At 50.0% G+C, this 17,200-nt stretch overlaps 1 long non-coding RNA gene across 1 annotated transcript; it reads left to right on the top strand.

Annotated features, from left to right (window-relative positions):
• Nucleotides 1–5,954: 5,954 nt before the first annotated feature.
• LOC120875623 lies at nt 5,955–16,333 on the top strand. Its single transcript, XR_005724003.1, has 3 exons — nt 5,955–6,033; nt 13,808–13,858; nt 16,006–16,333. It is a non-coding gene; the product is annotated as an uncharacterized LOC120875623 (long non-coding RNA).
• The last annotated feature ends 867 nt before the right edge of the window (nt 16,334–17,200 follow it).

The following is a 17,200-nucleotide window of genomic DNA, read 5'->3' as shown; positions in this document are numbered from 1 at the left end:
TTTAGCGGGCCAGTATTTTTCTTGGCCATGCTGTGCCAGATCTTAGTTCCCCGACCAGGGATGGAACCCAGGGTCCCTGCATTTGGAGCAGAAAGCCTTACCTACTGGACTGCTAGTCACTGATCTAGTGTTTTAAAATAAAAATAGTCTAGTTTTAAATTTTAAAAAGGAGCTAATTATAAAATAGTATGTAAAATGAAGCTTACACTCACATGGAAAAAAAACTGGAAGGAAATATACCACCAGGCGGAGAATTGTTGTCTTAGGTAACCAATGGACTGGAGGCAGGATTTTTTACTTTCTTCTCTGTGCCTATCAAACTTTTCCACAGCAAGCACGATTTGGATTTCCTTTATCATCATCAGAGTCCACTATCTTTAAACAAAGGTACACAAAGCCTAAGGGTTAGGGCTCCAGCTGTGCATACTGGACTGACTTCCTGACCCGCGCCCCGGGATGGGGTGGTGACCCCCAAGTCCAGTCCCCTGGGATGGTGAGATCTGGCCCTCGGGGTGCGGGGGCGGGGCGGGGGACAGAGGGAACACAGCCTCCTCTCCTGACCTCTCCATCCCCCCTCCCCATGCTCCCGCCCCCATCCGGTCCTGAAGGCAGCGTGTGTCCTGCCAATCCTGGCCCGCTGGCAGCGGGGCTGTGGCTTCAGCCCACACCCACCAGGGGCCTGCTGACTCCCTGCCTGCCGGGAACTGGGCCAGCGGACGGACGTGGTGACAGGCAGCAGTGACGTTTCCCCCCACTTCCTTTTCCCTGCCCTACTGTGTCTGCTGCTGAGTCAGGGTCTCTTTGGGGACCGAAGGTGGGATGTGGCATGACACAGAAGGATGTGGTGGGAGGCTCTGGGTGGGCCCCTGAGGGCCAGGCAGGCTTCAAAGAGAAGCCAGGAGCTCCGAGAGAAGTCAGAGAGCATGAGCCAAGAAGCTCTGTGTCCCCACGTGTGTGCGCCTCCCGGTCCTGGGGTGGGTTCTTTGCAGTCTCTTGGCCCCTGCAGCTCTGGTCTCACAGGCCTTCATCTGCAGTCTCTCAGCTGTCAGGGGACCCCGACATTTGCACCTTGACCTGAGCACTTACCTGTGTGCCTCATGGCAGCCTACAAGGTAGAAGTGAGTGGTGGCCAGTGCCCTGAGCTGGGTGACCCACCTGCGTTCCCCAGTTGCCCTGCTTCCCTGCCTTTGCAATAGAGGCCAGAGGAGCTTCTGAGTTTTTCAAAGGGGAATGTTTTAGGTACAGGGTGGGGAACAATTCTTCATATGCTCCATGAAATGCAGATAGGCGTTCACGGTGGGCACTTGAAATGTTCTCCCACATCTCCAAAGGTCCCTTCAAGCTGAGAACGAACCACTGAGCTGATGCTCCATCCATCATCCTCACTCAGTTAGGGGCGCACATGGCTCCATTCTGGACAATGAGATCGAGGGCAGGTCTTCAGGGCAAAGGGATTTTTTTTTTAATTGAGGTATAGTTGATTTACGGGGCTTCTCAGGTGACGGTGATGCTAGTGATAAAGAATCCACCTGCCAATGCAGGAGATGCAAGACTGTCAGGTTTGATCCCTGGGTCAGGAAGATCCCCTGGAGGGGGAAATGGCAACCCTCTCCAGCACTCTTACCTGGAGAATTCCATGGGGAGAGGAGCCCGGTAGGTTACAGTCCATGGGGTTGCAAAGAGTTGGACATGAGTGAGCATACCCCACATTCCAGAGAGTTGATTTACAATATTGTGTTAGTTTCAGGTGTACAGCAAAGAGATTCAATTATATATACATATTTTTTTTTTCAGATTCTTTCTTTTTGGCCTTACTGTGCTGCGTGTGGGATCTTAGTTGCTTGACTAGGGACTGAACCTGTGCTCTGTGCTTTGGAGTCTTAATCACTGGCGTGCATTCATGCCCAGTTGCTCAGTTGCATGCAACTCTTTGTGACCCCATGGACAGTAGCCCACCAGGCTCTTCTTTCCATGGGATTCTCCAGGCAAGAATACTGGAGGGGGTTGCCATTTCCTCCTCCAGGGGATCTCCCTGACCCAGGAATCGAACCCAAGTCTCCAGTGTCTCCTGCTTTGGCAGGTAGATTCTTTACCACTGTGCCACCTGGGAAGCCCCTTAACCACCAGACGGCCAGGAAGTCCCTCAAAGTCTTTTCTATTGTAGGTTATTACAAGATAGTGAATATAGTTCCCTGTGCTATACAGTATATCCTTGCTGTTTATTCATTTTATATATAGTGGTGTGTATCTGGTAATCTGACAGTCCTAATTTATCCCTTCTCCCCCCTGAGACTGGGTAAGGGACAGAAACCTTCTGTCTGAGCTCCCCAAATGACAACCACCACCACACGTCCAGGTTTTCCCAGATCAGAGAAACGAAGGCTCCATTTTGCCAAAAGCACTCAACATTAGGGTCCTCAGTCATTTACTGTCAAACGCATCTCCAGCTGCTGCAAACGGAGAAGGAGAGGCACAGAGAGGTTGGGTCACTCACCCAGGTTCTCTCCCTGGTGAGGAATGGAGGCAGGATTTACATCCACACATTCTGGGTCCAGCAGCCCCACCTTATCCACGGAGCGGGCTGACTCTGAGCCCTGCAGACACTCCACTCAGTTTCACAGACAGGTGCCTGAATGTTTTTCTTTCCCTGAGAAGAGAATCCATTCCATTCATCAGATTCTCAAAGGGTCCATGATATGAATAAGAGACCTCTTCCTTGTGTTTGCTTATTCTGCAGGTTATAAAGGTAAACTCCATAAAGGGAAATGGCTTGCCATGTTGGCAACCAAGCTGAGATGGTAACAGCATTTCATGACTTAAAAAAAAAGGCACAACATGAGAGGTGTGAGTTAAGTTTTATTTGGGGCAAAATGAGGACTGCAGCCCAGGAGACAGCACCTCAGAGAGCTCCGAGAGACTACCCCGAAGAGGCAGGAAGGAAAGGTCAATATAGATGTGATTTTGGTGAAGGGTGATTATATACATTCAGGCACATATTTTCCCACTAGGTTTCTGCTAGTCTTCAAAAGCCTTCACTAGTCACGAGGAACAGTCATCACCATGAAGGATTTCAGTGATCTTCTAGATATGAGCAGATACAAGAACTGGACTCATAAAATTGACTCCTGAAAACATCTATCTGAAGACCTGTTCGGCTAGTCCCCCACCCCCACCCCCGCTGAGCACAGAGTGCCTCATTTCTGCTCTCCATCCTGAACTCCTTTCAGGGGGTGTTGAAGGCCAGCAGCTGCAGCAGCACGTGGTTTAATCCTTGTAGAAGTAGAAAGTGCCCATGGCAAGTGCCAACTTGTAGTTGCCAGCTTCACCTGCAATTCTGTGCCTTTTCTGTTGCCCCCCTCACCACCCTACTCCCAGCCTTTATGGCCCCACCTCACAGAGGCCGGGACCCGTGCAGTAGCCTCCACCTTGGCCTCCCTGCCTCTTGTTCTCCACTCTGCTCATGGCCTAAGGGGCTCCCATTCAAGATCTGCTGTGACTCTCAGCTCTATATGCTAATAATTTCCTCTACCTACTATCAAAAATGGCCACAGAAATATTTCTGGTCCCACATGGTCTTCTAAAACCTTGCTGCTTCCTCCCAGGAGGTGGAGTCCATTTCTCCTCTCCTTGAGCTACAAACCTTTGTAGATACTTTGATGAAGAAAATAGCAGAAGTGATGCAATATGGCCTCCAAGGCGAGGTCATGAAAAGTGATAAATCTTCTGCCTCTCTCTCTCCCTCTCTCTCTCTTTTTATTTCAGTATTTATTCATTCATTTATTTGTTTGGCTGTGCCAGGTCTTAGCGGCAGCACTCAAGATCCTTGATCTTCATTGTGGCATGTAGGATCTTTTTTAGTTGTGGCATAGGAACCCAGGTGGCTCAGTGGTGCAGAATCTGCCTGCCAATGCAGGAGATGAGGGTTCGATCCCTGAGTCAGGAAGATCCCCTGGAGAAGGAAACGGCTACCCACTCCAGTATTCTTGCCTGGAGAATTCCATGGACAGAGGAGCCTGGAGGGCTACAGTCCTTGGGGTTACATAGAGTCGAACATAACTGAAGTGACTTAGCGTGCACCTCCTTGTAGAATGAGTGAGACAAATTCGTGTGCAAATTCTCCCCAGTGGGAGAGGCTCAGCCTGTGTCTCATTTCTCCAGGGTCAGCTCTTTCAGGTAGCCTCTCTCTATCTCTCCTCCCAAAGGCTGTGGTTTTGGTCCCACTTCTGATGTCTCACCTTGCACACGTCCTGTTTGCTGTGTCTAACCGATCGTTCACTTCTATTTTGCTTCTTTTATTTTAATTGCCAGGCCAGGGAATTCCCGGCAATCCAGAGATTAGGAGTCTGCAATCTCACGATGGAGGGCCTGGTTTCAGTCTTCGGTCCGGGAACTAAGATCCCACAAACTGCATGGTGTGGCAAAATGAATTAATAAATACATAAAAGTAAAAATAAAAATTATTGCCCAGGGCCATTCCTACTGCATGACTGTCTCCTCCTTTGATGATGTTCCCAGGCTCCCTCCCGGGACACTCAGATGAACGCTCACTGTAGAGTCTGTACTCTGGGGAGGAAGGGCTAGGTCATGGATATGCTTGCCCTCAATCTGGCCAGATGCCACATCATGCAAGTGTCAAGTGGCCTCATCTGTTCCTCCACCAGCCACGGGGTCTGCTTTGGGCAGCACCAGCTTTTTTTTTTTTAATCTTTGCCCATTTGAAGGCAATATCTCACTGTTGTTTTAATCTGCATTTCTCTGAGACTGGCAAGGTACCACCTTTTTTCTTATATGATTATTGTGCTTCTCTGGTGTCTCAGATGGTAAAGAATCTGCCTACAATGCAGGTAGACCTGGGTTCCATCCCTGGGTCAGGAAGATTCTCTGGAGGAGGGAATGGCACCCACTTCAGTATTCTTGCCTGGAGAATTCCATGGACAGAGGAGCCTGGCCGACTACAGTCTGTGGGGTTGCAAAGAGTCAGACACAACTGAGTGACTAACACTTACTGGCCATACCAGTTTCTTTTCCTAGGAGGTATTTGTTGACAACTTCTGCTGAATTTTTTTGTTGGGTTGGTTGTCTTCTTGATTTGCAGAAGTCCTTTATATATGCTGGAAACAAATCTCCTGCTGGTCGTGTATATTGCAAATATCTCCTCCCAGATTGTGGCATATCTTTTAATCTTGTTTATGATATTTTTTGTTGAACTGAAGATTTGAGTGTTAATGTCATCAGACTCATTATATTTTCCTTCACAGCTGATGCTTTTTTGCACCTAAGATGTTCTTCCCTGTCAAGAAGCACAGGGAGGCTTTTTCTGAGTTGCTGGTTGCATCCTATTTCTTGGCGTGGGTGTGGGGTACAAAGCCAGGTTCACTTTGTGAAATTTTATGGAGCGGCACAATCATAATGTGTGCTTTCAAAATGCATATTGTAATTAACAAAAGGTTTGTTTAAAAAAGAAATCTTTCCTTATCCTTGGGTCATAAAAATATTCTCCTAGATTTTCTCCTAAATGTGTTAAACATTTTGTTTTTCACATGTAAGCCTGGAATCCACCTGGAGTTGTGTGTGTGTGGTGTCAGTTGGGATCTAATTTTACTTTTTCCATATGGATCACCACTTGTCCCAACACCATTTATAAAAGAGTCTGTCTTTTCCCCTCTGGCTGGTGATGCCTCCTTGTCATATAGCAAGTTCTCATTTATGCACAATCCTGCCTCTGGGCCCTTCTTCTGTTCATTTCATCTCTTTATAGCCTGATGCCAAAGCTGGTGTCCTTAATTTCCTTTAAAAGGTTAAGTATTCAGTAGGACCCCTCAGAGGGTTTGAGGACAGGAAATGGTGGAGTCAGAATGATGCTGTGTCGAGGTCACTCTGAGGAGTGGAGAATGGATTTTAGGCCAAGGCCAAGGGGTCAGGAGTCCAGTTGGTGGCTGCTGCAGTGTCCAAGCCAGAGGAGAGCAGCAAGGCTAAGGAATGGACTGATATTGGATCTGTGACAGACATAAAGAGGGTGGGATTTGCTGACGGGTAAGAAGAACTGGGGATCCAAGACGACTCCTTGTTTCTTGGCCACAGTGGCTGGTGATGTCATTGGCTGAGATGGGAAGGTCTGGGGTGCAGCTGAGAGGCGGGTCCTTAGAAAGTGCTTGCTAATTGACTGACTGAATGCATGAGTTGGGGCGGGTAGGAGGTTTGAACTGGCAGGGCCACCCCACATGCTACAGCCTTCCCATCGGATTCCTTGGGGAGGATGAAGCTCCACCCTCTTTGTTTTTCACATGCTTTGGCTACCAAGACCCTGAGGCTGGGAAAAGATTGAGGGCAGTAGAAGAAGGGGACGACAGAGGATGAGATGGTTGGATGGCATCATGGCCTCGATGGACTTGAGTCTGAGCAAACTTCAGGAGACAGTGAAGGACAGGGAAGCCTGACATGCTGTAGCCTATGGTATCGCAAAGAGCTGGACACGACTGAGTGACTGAACAAGTTTTTCAGCACGTGTGTCATTTCCCCCAAGCAGGACTCTCTTTGCTGGGGCAAGGAGTGGGGGGAGGGTCATCTTCCTCCCCACCCCCATCCTGGCTCAGCGCAGGGCCCTTGGATTCTTGGTTCCAGGATACTGGCTTCCAGACTCATTGGAGAACAGAGGCACCCGAAGGACTGAGCTGTGTCTGAGGCTGTAGGACCAACTTTGTTACTCACCTCCCTCCTTAGTTAAGGAAGTGGCCTGGATGGGTCTCCATGTAATTTTTAGGGATGTGGGGGTGGGGAGTTTGTGTTATTATTTGCCAGGATGGAAAAGAAGCTTACAGCCTGGGAGGCCCTTGTGTGGGTGGGGTCTCAGACCTGGGCCATTTTTTTCCTTTGCTCTATTTACAGCCTGCTATTGATTCATCAACGCCGACTGTTGTGAAAATACCTTTAGTCCATAAAACGTGGAAAATTGCATCTGAGCACTCATGCTGAGTCATTTCTCTGAGCATGTATTCAGCCAGGACAGTGTTCCTGAGGCCAGGCCCAGGGCGGGGCCTCTGTGTGGGATTGTGTTTATTTATTTATTTTTAAAATTTTTTAAATTTATTTCTTAAAAAATTACTTATTTATTTGGCTGGGCCAGGTCTTAGTTGCAGCTCGCAGGATCTTTTACGTTTTGGCATGTGGATCTAGTTCCCAGACCAGGGATCGAACCCAGGCCCCCTGCGTTGGGCACACAGAGTCTTAGCCTGTGGACCATCAGGAAAGTCCTTGGGTCTATGTTTAGCCTGTAGGCAGCCCCTGGTGGCCCCGTCAGCCAGCTCAAGCTGCAACACACAGGCTTCACTCATTCATTGAGTCAAGAATGATTTTAAGCCCTTTGTGTGTGTTGAGAGTGAAGCTGTGTCACCAATATGGGGAAGAGCATGGAGGGACCCCTGGGGGGTCTCAAGTCTCCAAATAACTTCAGGGATGTGTCAAAGGGTAGGGTGCAGGCAGGATGAGGAAGAGAAAGTGAAGGGAGCATCTCAGTTGGGGGTGGGGAGGAAGCCAGGCTTAGCCTGTGTCCTGTGGAGCCTTTGGCCTGAGCACTGTCCACTCCACCACAACCCTGGCCAGGGGTAACCTAGACACTGGGGCCTGGCATGACTCTCGGCTGGTAGGGAAGGAGGGAAGAAGGCAGGAGAGGAGAAACCAGTCTTTCTTAAGCAACTATTTCATGCCAAGTCCTGGCCTAAGCTTGTTCTTAAGGTCTTGTGCCTGGTCCAGGAGCACTGGTGGCTTGGGGCTACAAGGCCCTGGGCCAGGGACTTCACCCCTCAAGTCTTTTATCCTCATCTGCCTCATCTTTCTCATCTGGCCTCAGGCTTGTTGCGAGGCTCAAGTGAGGCGATGCAAAGGCACAATCAATAAATGGCCCTTCGTGGTTTTATAAATAATAATGACACGGTTCACATTTATTGAGTACACCCTGTCCAGGCTCTATGCTAAGTGTTTTCCTTGCTGTACATCATTTAACCCGCCCCCTGCTGCAACTTTGAGGCGAGTTTAGAACCATCGTGCAGATGAAAACGGCAAAGTGTAGAGGCATTAACTTGTCCAAGGCCACAAGGACACTAATGGTGGAGCCAGAATTCTGACCCAGGTGATAATGATTTATATCTCGTTCAATACATCAAGCCAGTTGGATTAAATTGGTGTTTCTCAATGTGAATTCTCCAGAACCCTCACCTTTGCCCCATCTAAAAAATTCACTTCACTATCTGATAAGCATGAAAAATGCTGGAACACTGCATTCTCTGGCACTCTGATATATCAGAGGCTCTCAGACATGTTGTGACGAAAAAGGAAAAAGCAAAGAACCTGTTTATGTGTAACCCAGCATTTCGAAGCTTGTTCATTCTTGGAGTCTTACTTCTTACTTCTGAGATGCCCTTAGTAAGATCAAGATGGAGACTTACACATTTTCATGAGGCTCTGCTGACTTTTGCCTGCTGCCTCAGGAGTCTTTTACTTTCTTAAAGGGGTGGGGGGCATCCTGTGGACCACCTGGTTTTTGTTGTTTAGTTGCTCAGTTGTATCTGACTCCTTAGCGACCTTCATGGACTGTGGCCTGCCAGGTTCCTCTGTCCATGGGATTGCCCAGGCAAGAATACTGGAGTGGGTTGCCATTTCCTTCTCCAGGGGATCTTCCTGACTCAGGGATCAAATCCGGGTCTCCCGCATTGGCAGGTGGATTCTTTACCACTGAGCCAACCAGTGAAGCCCACCCTGATTTTAGGATGCTGTCTTTTTGCTTTGTTCTCTCATTCATTTTACTTATTCATTCAACAAATGTATCTTGAGTTCTCATAGGCACAATGAGAGGTGGAGAAGACACAACTTCTCTTTTGAGAATCTCATGGTCTGATGGAAGAGATAGTGTGATCAGAAGTTGCAGGGACGGGGCTTCCCTGGTGGCTCAGTAGTAAAGAGTCCTGTCAATGCAAGAGACACGGGTCCCATCCCTGGTCCAGGAAGATCCCACATGCCTTGGAGCAACTAAGCCTTTGGGCCACAACTAGTGAGCCTGTGTTCAGGGCCCGGGAACCACAGCTACTGAGCCCACGTGCCTAGAGCCCATACTCTGCGACCCCATAAGTCCCCAAGCTGCAGTGAAAAGTAGCCCCCGCTCCAGACAGCTGAAGAAAAAGCCCTCGCAGCAACAAAGATCCAGCAGAGCCAAAAATAAATACATAAATAAAATTAGATATTTTTAAAAAAGGAGTTGCAGGGGCTAGGGAAGCAGAGTGGATAATACCCACCCTGTCTGAAGCCAGGGAGGGCGTTCTGGGGGAGGCATGGCCTCAGCAGGTCGGGTGAAGGGCTTTGGGTGCTCAGGGTGGGGGGCAGATCATAGTACTATCTGTGGAGAAGCCCTGCATTACTTCAACTCTGCAAGACCGCCCCGGGATTATGGATTCCATTTTATGAAGGCTATTTTACAGCTCTGCAAATCCTGGGTAACTGATGGCAACGCAAACCAATTTCGGTCTATACTGTGGATTCAGAACCCGCCTGCAGAACATCGACTGGCTGGCCCTCCCCGGTTCTGCCTCCTTGTCTACCTCCATTTCAGTAGTCCCAATCAACAAGTGTGTCTGTTCTTCACCTTCTCTTTTGAACTGATTATATCTCTTAGTTTTCCTATGGATTTAGGAGTGTAATAAACTCTTTAACACATGTTCATTTTTATATATGTGTGACAGTCATGATTGGACCTCTTTTTCCAAGGATAGTAGCTAGAGGCTTCCCAGGCACAGACCCAGAGGCCTGGTCTCAGCACTAGGCATTGAGTAGCAGGTGGCCCGACCCAGATCTTCACCCGAGCAAACCATCGGGAGCAACCGAACTGGGCTGTTTTTTCAGCCTCCACTCAGGAAGAGTGGAGGCAATTTGTTGTCGTTCAGCTGCTAAATCGTATCTCTTTGCTACCCCCATGGACTGCAGCACACCAGGCTTCCCTGTCCTTCACGATCTCCCAGAGTTTGCTCAAACTGATGTCCATTGAGTCAGTGATGCCATCCAACCATCTCATTCTCTGTCGTCCCTTTCTCCTCTTGCCTTCAATCTTTCCCAGCATCAAGGTCTTTTCCAACGAACAGTCCCTCTGCATCAGACAGTCAAAGTATTGGAGCTTCAGCATCAGTCCTTCCAATGAATATTCAGGACTGATTTCCTCTAGGATTGGCTGGTTTGATCTCCTTGCAGTTCAGTGGACTTTCAAGAGTCTTCGCCTGCACAACAATTTAAAAGCATCAATTCTTTGGCGCTCAACCTTCTCCATGGTCCAACACCTCCACCCCCCGCCCCCACCCAGGTCTCCTGCATTGAAGGCAGATTCTTTACCATCTGAGCTACCAAGGAAGCCATGGGGGCAGCTAGAATAAAACAAAAACTTTGTTGCTGTTTAGTCACTAAGTTGTGTCCAACTCGTTTGTGACCCCATGGACTGTGGCCCGCCAGGCTCCTCTGTCCATGGGATTCTCCAGGCAAGAACACTGGAATGGTTTGCCATTTCCTTCTCTGGCAAATCTTCCCAACCCAGGGATTGAATCCAGGTGTCCTGCATTGTGGTAGATTCTTTACCACTGAGCCACCAGGGAAGCTCGGAACAAAAAAACATGCTAATGATCAATTGACAGGCATCGATGTGCATGGAAACTGAATATTGCTTGGCTCCGTGTCACCTCCCGATTGGCGAGTCTGCAGAGGAGCTGAATATGACTCTTCTCTCGTGAGATCCATAGCGTCTCTGACACTGCCATTCCTCAACAACAGTCAGGGAGCACACAACAGCACAGCTAATTTGTTTAATGAGCTCGCCCTGAGCACAGACGCAGGCAAAACTCACCAAGAACAAAGGTGAGTGGGGACACCTGAAGCCTGTGTCTGAAACGAGGCTTGTTAGAATCGCCAATCCTAGGCACCCTTAAGATAATTAGCTAAAAAACAATTCCTGAAATGCACCAAAGAAGGTGAGAGAAACTGAACTCTATCTAGGAATGTCATGTAATATATGCACCATTTGAAGGAAGCTGGCCTGGGCTCTTCCAGCCTCGCCCCACAGGCCTCGGGCTCCAGGAAAGGATTTCTTCATTTCTCTTCCTCCTCCCTCTTCTTCATCTGTTGCTAGTAGCTCTGGCCAGAGAGCTGATGGAGTCCTGTTTTTTGTCCTCCCTGGGGCGGGCCCTGCTTGGGGCCCTCGGCCAGACACGACTTTGCCCCACTCCCTGTCAGTGTGGGACTGGGAGGGTTTCCAGTGGGCCAGAGCACTGGGCATGTATGATGTACCCAGGCTCTGTGCCGGTGCCCATGACCTAGACCCATTCACTGTGCAGAAGGGTCAGGGCTGTGGGCACAGGGGCGCCCCCATCAAATATTCCTGCAACACCCAGGGACGCCATGTAGGCGTCTGAGGAGCCAGAATTGGCAAAGGGCAAGGAAACGGCCACACAGTCTCAGCACCTGCCCAGACTGGCTTCTGAGCTCTCTGGAGTGGCTCCAGGAATGCAGGAGCTGGGGCGATGGCTGGACCTGTTTCTCTGGGACCGGGGGGTCACTGTGCTTTCCTTGAACCCCTCAGGACTCCTGTAGGGGTGGGGTCCCTAAGGTCCCCTTCCTCCCTGGCAGGCAACCCATCAGGAAAGTGCCCCTGATCCCCAAGCTTGGCTTCCTCATCTGATTTGCATAACAATCTGCCCAGACCAGCTCTGTCCATTGAACACCCAGGGCCGGAGCCCAGCACTGCCCTTTGGCCAAAAACCCCAACCAGCCAAACAAACAAAACTCTGGTGTAAGGACAGGCTATCGGTGGTTCCTGGGCAGTCTTTCTGGGGAGCTGCCTCCTGGGGACTGGCTGGCTCTGGAGTAAGCTTGGGTCAGTCCCAAGTGAGGGGCCCTCCTGGAAACTGCATCCTCCTGGCGAGAGGCCCACTATCCCATCTGTGGGGCTGGAGGGAGCCCTGGGAGAATCTGTCACATACACACACACACACACACACACACACACACACACACACAGAGGCATGGAGAGGGATGTCATCACAGCACTGCCTGTCTTAGCAAGACTAGAAATAACCTCCTCCGTGTCCAAGAGTGGGGGAGGGGATCAGGGATTCTGGGCTTCCCTGGTGACTCAGTGGTAAAGAATCCCCTGGCCAATGCCGGAGATGTAGGTTCGACTCCTGGGTCTGGAAGATGCCCTGGAGAAGGAAATGGCAACCCACTCCAGTATTTTGCATGAAAATTCCATAGACAGTGGAGCCTGGTAGGCTACATGCAGTCCATGGAGTCGCAAAGAGTGGAACATGATGGGGCACACAAGCACACGCCTCCATGGAGTACTGCAAGCCCAGAAAAGGAATGAGGGTCTCCGGAGTGTGCTCACAAGGAGGGAGGGTAGCTCCTCCGTACCCATCCCCTCAGTGCACTCAGAGGCTCAGTCAGGTCCAGCTCTTTGTGACCCCATTGACTGTAGCCTGCTAGGCTCCTCCATCCGTGAGATTCTCCTGGCAAGAACACTGGAGTGTGTTGCCATTTCCTCCTCCAGGGGGTCTTCCCGACCCAGGGATCGAACCTGCATCTCTTGCATCTCCTGCATTGGCAGGTGGATTCTTTACCACTGAGCCACCTGGGGAGCCCGCATTTCCTCAGAGCCTGCCGTAAACCCCATAGCCGGGCTCCCATGTCCCTCAGAGACCCCCTCCCCTGCAGCCTCACTCAGTGCTCCCTGTGTCTCACGACCCTGTCTCAGCCCAGCACTGGGACTGGGGCAAAAGAGTGAGGCAGAAGAGCTCAGAGCCGGGTAGGCCTGCCAGTCTCAGCTGGGTGACCTAGAGCAACCCAGCGCCTGCTCTTTGCCTCAGTCTCTCTGCCTGTAGAATGGGGACAATCTCCCCACCTTGCAGGTGAGATAAGCACCTGGTTCACAGAGTAGGAGTCCAGCAGGGGTGAATGTGACTTTTAAGTTTTGCTCACTGGGAACTACGGGGGTGCAGACCAGAGGTTGGGGGGGTCAGGAAGGTTGGGGAGCCGTTGGCGGGGGCGGAGCAGGGGCTCAGACGGCAGCCTTGCCTGTCACACGCTCCGCGTGCATGTCAGGGGTGCTGAGCCCAGCTCCTCGGGCCTCCCCCACAGCAGACGAGGGGAAGAGTTCACGCCACCGTTTCCTGATGGAGGGGGGAGGAGGCGCATCAGGCGACACAGGGTGACAGCCCCAGCCCTCCCGCTCGCCCCCCACCTGCTCCAAGAGTCACCCGGCACCACTGGAGCGGGGAGACCTCAATTCACCCACGGGGGCTGGGGGCTTGTTCCGGAGCCACGTTTGCTCGGCGAGCTCGCTACATGAATAGAGACAACAGTTTTAGGGAACTTCTGAGGGAGCTGGTGGACACTGTGTAGGGTGATCATTCCCGGGACTCTGAGTGGGGCTGAGCTAGAAAAGATGGGGGTCTGAGAAGGAAGCTCCCACTGGGCCTGCAGGCGCGGGGGCCCAGCCCTGCCCGTGATCTTCTGTGAGCCTGACAGTGTCCAGCCCCTGGACCTGCAGGCTGGCAGTGGGCTTTGGAGGGATTCTCTGTCCCCTCTGGAAAGTTCGACTTTTTTTTCCCAATTAAACCTTTCCAACTTGATGATTTATTTCCCCCTTTCACTTTCCCCTCCTCCTTTAAGTGCATATTTCATTGCTATTCTTGCAACAGACCTTAAAATAAAGCAATATGAATTATCTTCTTTATTCCCTTCAAGGGCCTCATGAGGAAGACTTGACAATGTCCTTGTTTTTCAGATGAGGAAACAGTCAGCGAGGACAAGGGACCTCACTGAGGTCGCCCTGATGGTAAGAGGTCAGGGCCCAGTCTTACCCACATGCTTTCCTGCCTCCCGGACAGCAGGCCCGGCTGGCACTGGGCTGTCCCAGGGGGCGCTCAGCCCACCGCCAGAGGGCAAAGCCCTGACCTGAGGGGGGTAGGTATGTCAGGGAGGCTTCCAGAGGAAGGGGTCTGGGGATCCAGGGGCAAGGGAAGGAGGCAGGAAGAGGGTTCTGGTGGAGGAAAAAAGTGTGTGCAAAGGCAGGCTGGCGTGGGGAGGGTGGGCTTAGGTTGGGGTGGCTAGAGTGAGGGGACAAATGGAAAAGGGCAGGATCAGGGCTCCGCCCAAGAGGCGGGAGTGGGGGACTTCCTTGGAGGCCCAGTGATGAAGAACCCACCTTCCGGGCTTCTCTGGTGGCTCAGTGGTAGAGAATCTGCCTGCCAGTGAAGAGGACACAGGTTCGATCCCTGGTCCTGGATGATCCCACATGCCTCGGAGCAACTAAGCCCCCGCTCTCCATCTACTGAGCCTGTGCTCTAGAGCCCAGGAGCCGCAACTACTGAAGCCGCCCTAGAGCCTGAGCCCCACGAGAGAAACCACTGCAGGGAGAATGCCATGCACCGCAGCTGGCAAGTAACCCCGCTCCCTGCAGCTAGACAAGAGCCCGTGCAGCAACAGAGACCAGCACAGCCAAAAATAAAGAGATACAGTTAAGAAAAAAAAAGAAACCCCTTCCAGTGCAGGGACATGGATTCGACTCCTGGTCAGGGCGCTAGGATCCTGCCTGCCTCAAAGTGTGGCCAAAAATTGGAAAAGAAAAAAAAAAAGAGATGGGAGTGGGAGGTGAGGGCAGTGGAGTCAGATGGGGCTCAGGCATCCCCAGGGCTGAGGGAGGAGAACCCTGGCCAGGCACGTCCCAGACACTTAGCAAGACTGGGCTGGGCCCCCAGCTGCCTGGTTCCAGTGCCTGCTAGAGTGGGTGTCTGTCTCATAGGCTTAGGATCCCAGGGCAGGGATGGGAACCTCTGGTTGAGGGGCTCGGGAGACAAGCTCAGAGTTTCTTTCAGCTGAGGGGTCTGAAGACCTTGGGACCACCTCCCCTCTTCAGCTCTTCCCAGGAGTCAGGTTCCCTAGGTTGGGATCTGCAGAGACTCTGGGTCCTCATGCTGACTTTCTAAAAACCGTATTTGCACTAAAGTGTTAATGACTCATATTGCTCACAAGATAGTGGTTCTCAACACTGACTGTTCAGAAAAGTCATCTGAGGTGTGTGTGAAGGTAATGACTGTTGTTTTTATGAGAATGATACATGCTCCTTCTCAGACAAAACAAGCAAGTTAGAAAAGTACAAAGAAGGAAGCCACAAATCCCCTGGCTAGAATGCCAACTTCCTGAGCGCAGGAGCTCTATCTCTTCTACTCTGTACTGTGTTCCCAGATCCTAGAACTTTCTGGCATGGAGCAGAGGCTTAATACAGCCAATTATCCACTGCTAACATTTGGTGAATGCCAACTGTGCACAGAGAGCTTGGGGGAGATAATGAGGTACAGGTAGAAAGGTCAATCGGTGGTTGTCATTTAGTGGCTAAGTCGAGTCCGACTCTTTGTGACCCCCATAAACTGTAGCCCACCAGGGTTCTCTGTCCATGGGATTCTCCAGACAAGAATATTGGAGTGGGTTGCCATTTACTCCTCCAGGGATCGAACCCTATGTCTCCTGCCTTGCAGGCAGATTCTTCACCACTGAGCCACCTGGGAAGCCGAAATAATTTTAAAACGTGGGATTGTATCACACCTGCTCTATTTTAAACAAAAAGTATTTAATTTTTATTGAGTTTAATGGAAAGAAAATGAAAAACTTGCTGAATCTTAAATAAACTTTTATTTTCCACAGAGATATTCGTTCCTAATGAATTTATGAAACATTAAGAAAAAAATCATGAAACCCATTAAGAGATTGGAGTCTTGGGGAAAAAGAATAAACCCTCCACTTAGGGCAGGCTCAATATGTCTTGGGATCACTTCCTCCTTTCCCACTCCCCACAGCTCCTGGTTCTGATGTTAATATTTTCACTTTGTCAAGGTTTATAACACTTATACTCTGTTCCGCATCTATAATTCTCCTAGTATTTTGGCTTAGTTCTGTACTTAAATAGATTTCATTCTTTCTTTTGAGCACATCGTGTCCCTGAATTTTGCGTTTGGAGTCATCTCCCGGTTGAATCAGTAAAACCTGTGAAAGACTTTGGATTTGGACAAAAACAACAAAAGACTGGTGGGCGTCCTGCATCTAGAAATGTAAATTGGTTTTGTCCAGCGGAAGGCAACTGACTGCTGTCTGTGGCCATTGAACAGTTCCTGCTCGTCCATGTGAATTCGTTTCAGTATTTATCTGCCTATATGTGTGTGTTGTTTCCAATTTTCCTTTGAACTAGCTGGGAAATATTACTTGTTCCTTCATTACTTAAGGAGTTCAATAAAAATTTTGACATGTGCTCCTTTTATATTGTCTGAGAGTCACGATTTTACCTTTTTTAAAAAAATATTCATTTATTTGGTCGTTTCGGGTCCTAGTTGTGGGGCACTGACTCTAACCGTGGTGTGGGGGCCCAGTTGGCATGGGGGGATCTTAGTTCCCCGGCCAGGCATCGAACCGGTGTGCCCTGCATTGCGAGGCAGATTCTTAACCACTGGACCACAAGGGAAATCCTTGATTTTACTTTTGGAAAAAATAGACACTTTTTTTGGGTAGGGGTATCGCTCTGCACGGCTGGTAGGATCTTAGTTCTCCAGCCAGGGATTGAACCCCGGGCCATGGCAGCGGAAGCACTGAGTCCTAACCAGTGGACTGCCAGGGAATTCCCCAAAATGAACACTTCTAACGGTTAGCTGGATTCACGACTATGTTTTCTTGTTTTTTTTTTTTTTTTCCTTCAAGAAAAGGCTCAAGGATACTATTTCCATGGTGTCTATGAATCCAAACAACCCCAGCAGTGTAACATTCTTGGTTTCCCCTTTCCATACCACTGTGAACACTCAGCTCTCTTGTCTTCTGGTCTTGAACGTTGCTGTGGAAGAATCTGAGGTTGTCAACCAAAAAAAAAAAAAAAAAAAAAACCCAAACCACAGAAGGCTACAAATAAGAAAAGGGTTTATTTGGGGTCTTAAGAAGCTTATGGATGTGAGAGTTGGACTGTGAAGAAGGCTGAGCGCCAAAGAATTGATGCTTTTGAACTGTGGTGTTGGAGAAGACTCTTGAGAGTCCCTTGGACTGCAAGGAGATCCAACCAGTCCATTCTGAAGGAGATCAGTCCTGGGATTTCTTTGGAAGGAATGATGCTAAAGCTGAAACTCCAGTACTTTGGCCACCT

Source organism: Oryx dammah, unplaced genomic scaffold, assembly GCF_014754425.2.
Source record: "Oryx dammah isolate SB20612 unplaced genomic scaffold, SCBI_Odam_1.1 HiC_scaffold_16, whole genome shotgun sequence".
Classification (NCBI taxonomy): Eukaryota; Metazoa; Chordata; class Mammalia; order Artiodactyla; family Bovidae; genus Oryx; species Oryx dammah.
This window is presented reverse-complemented; position numbering and strand designations above follow the sequence as displayed.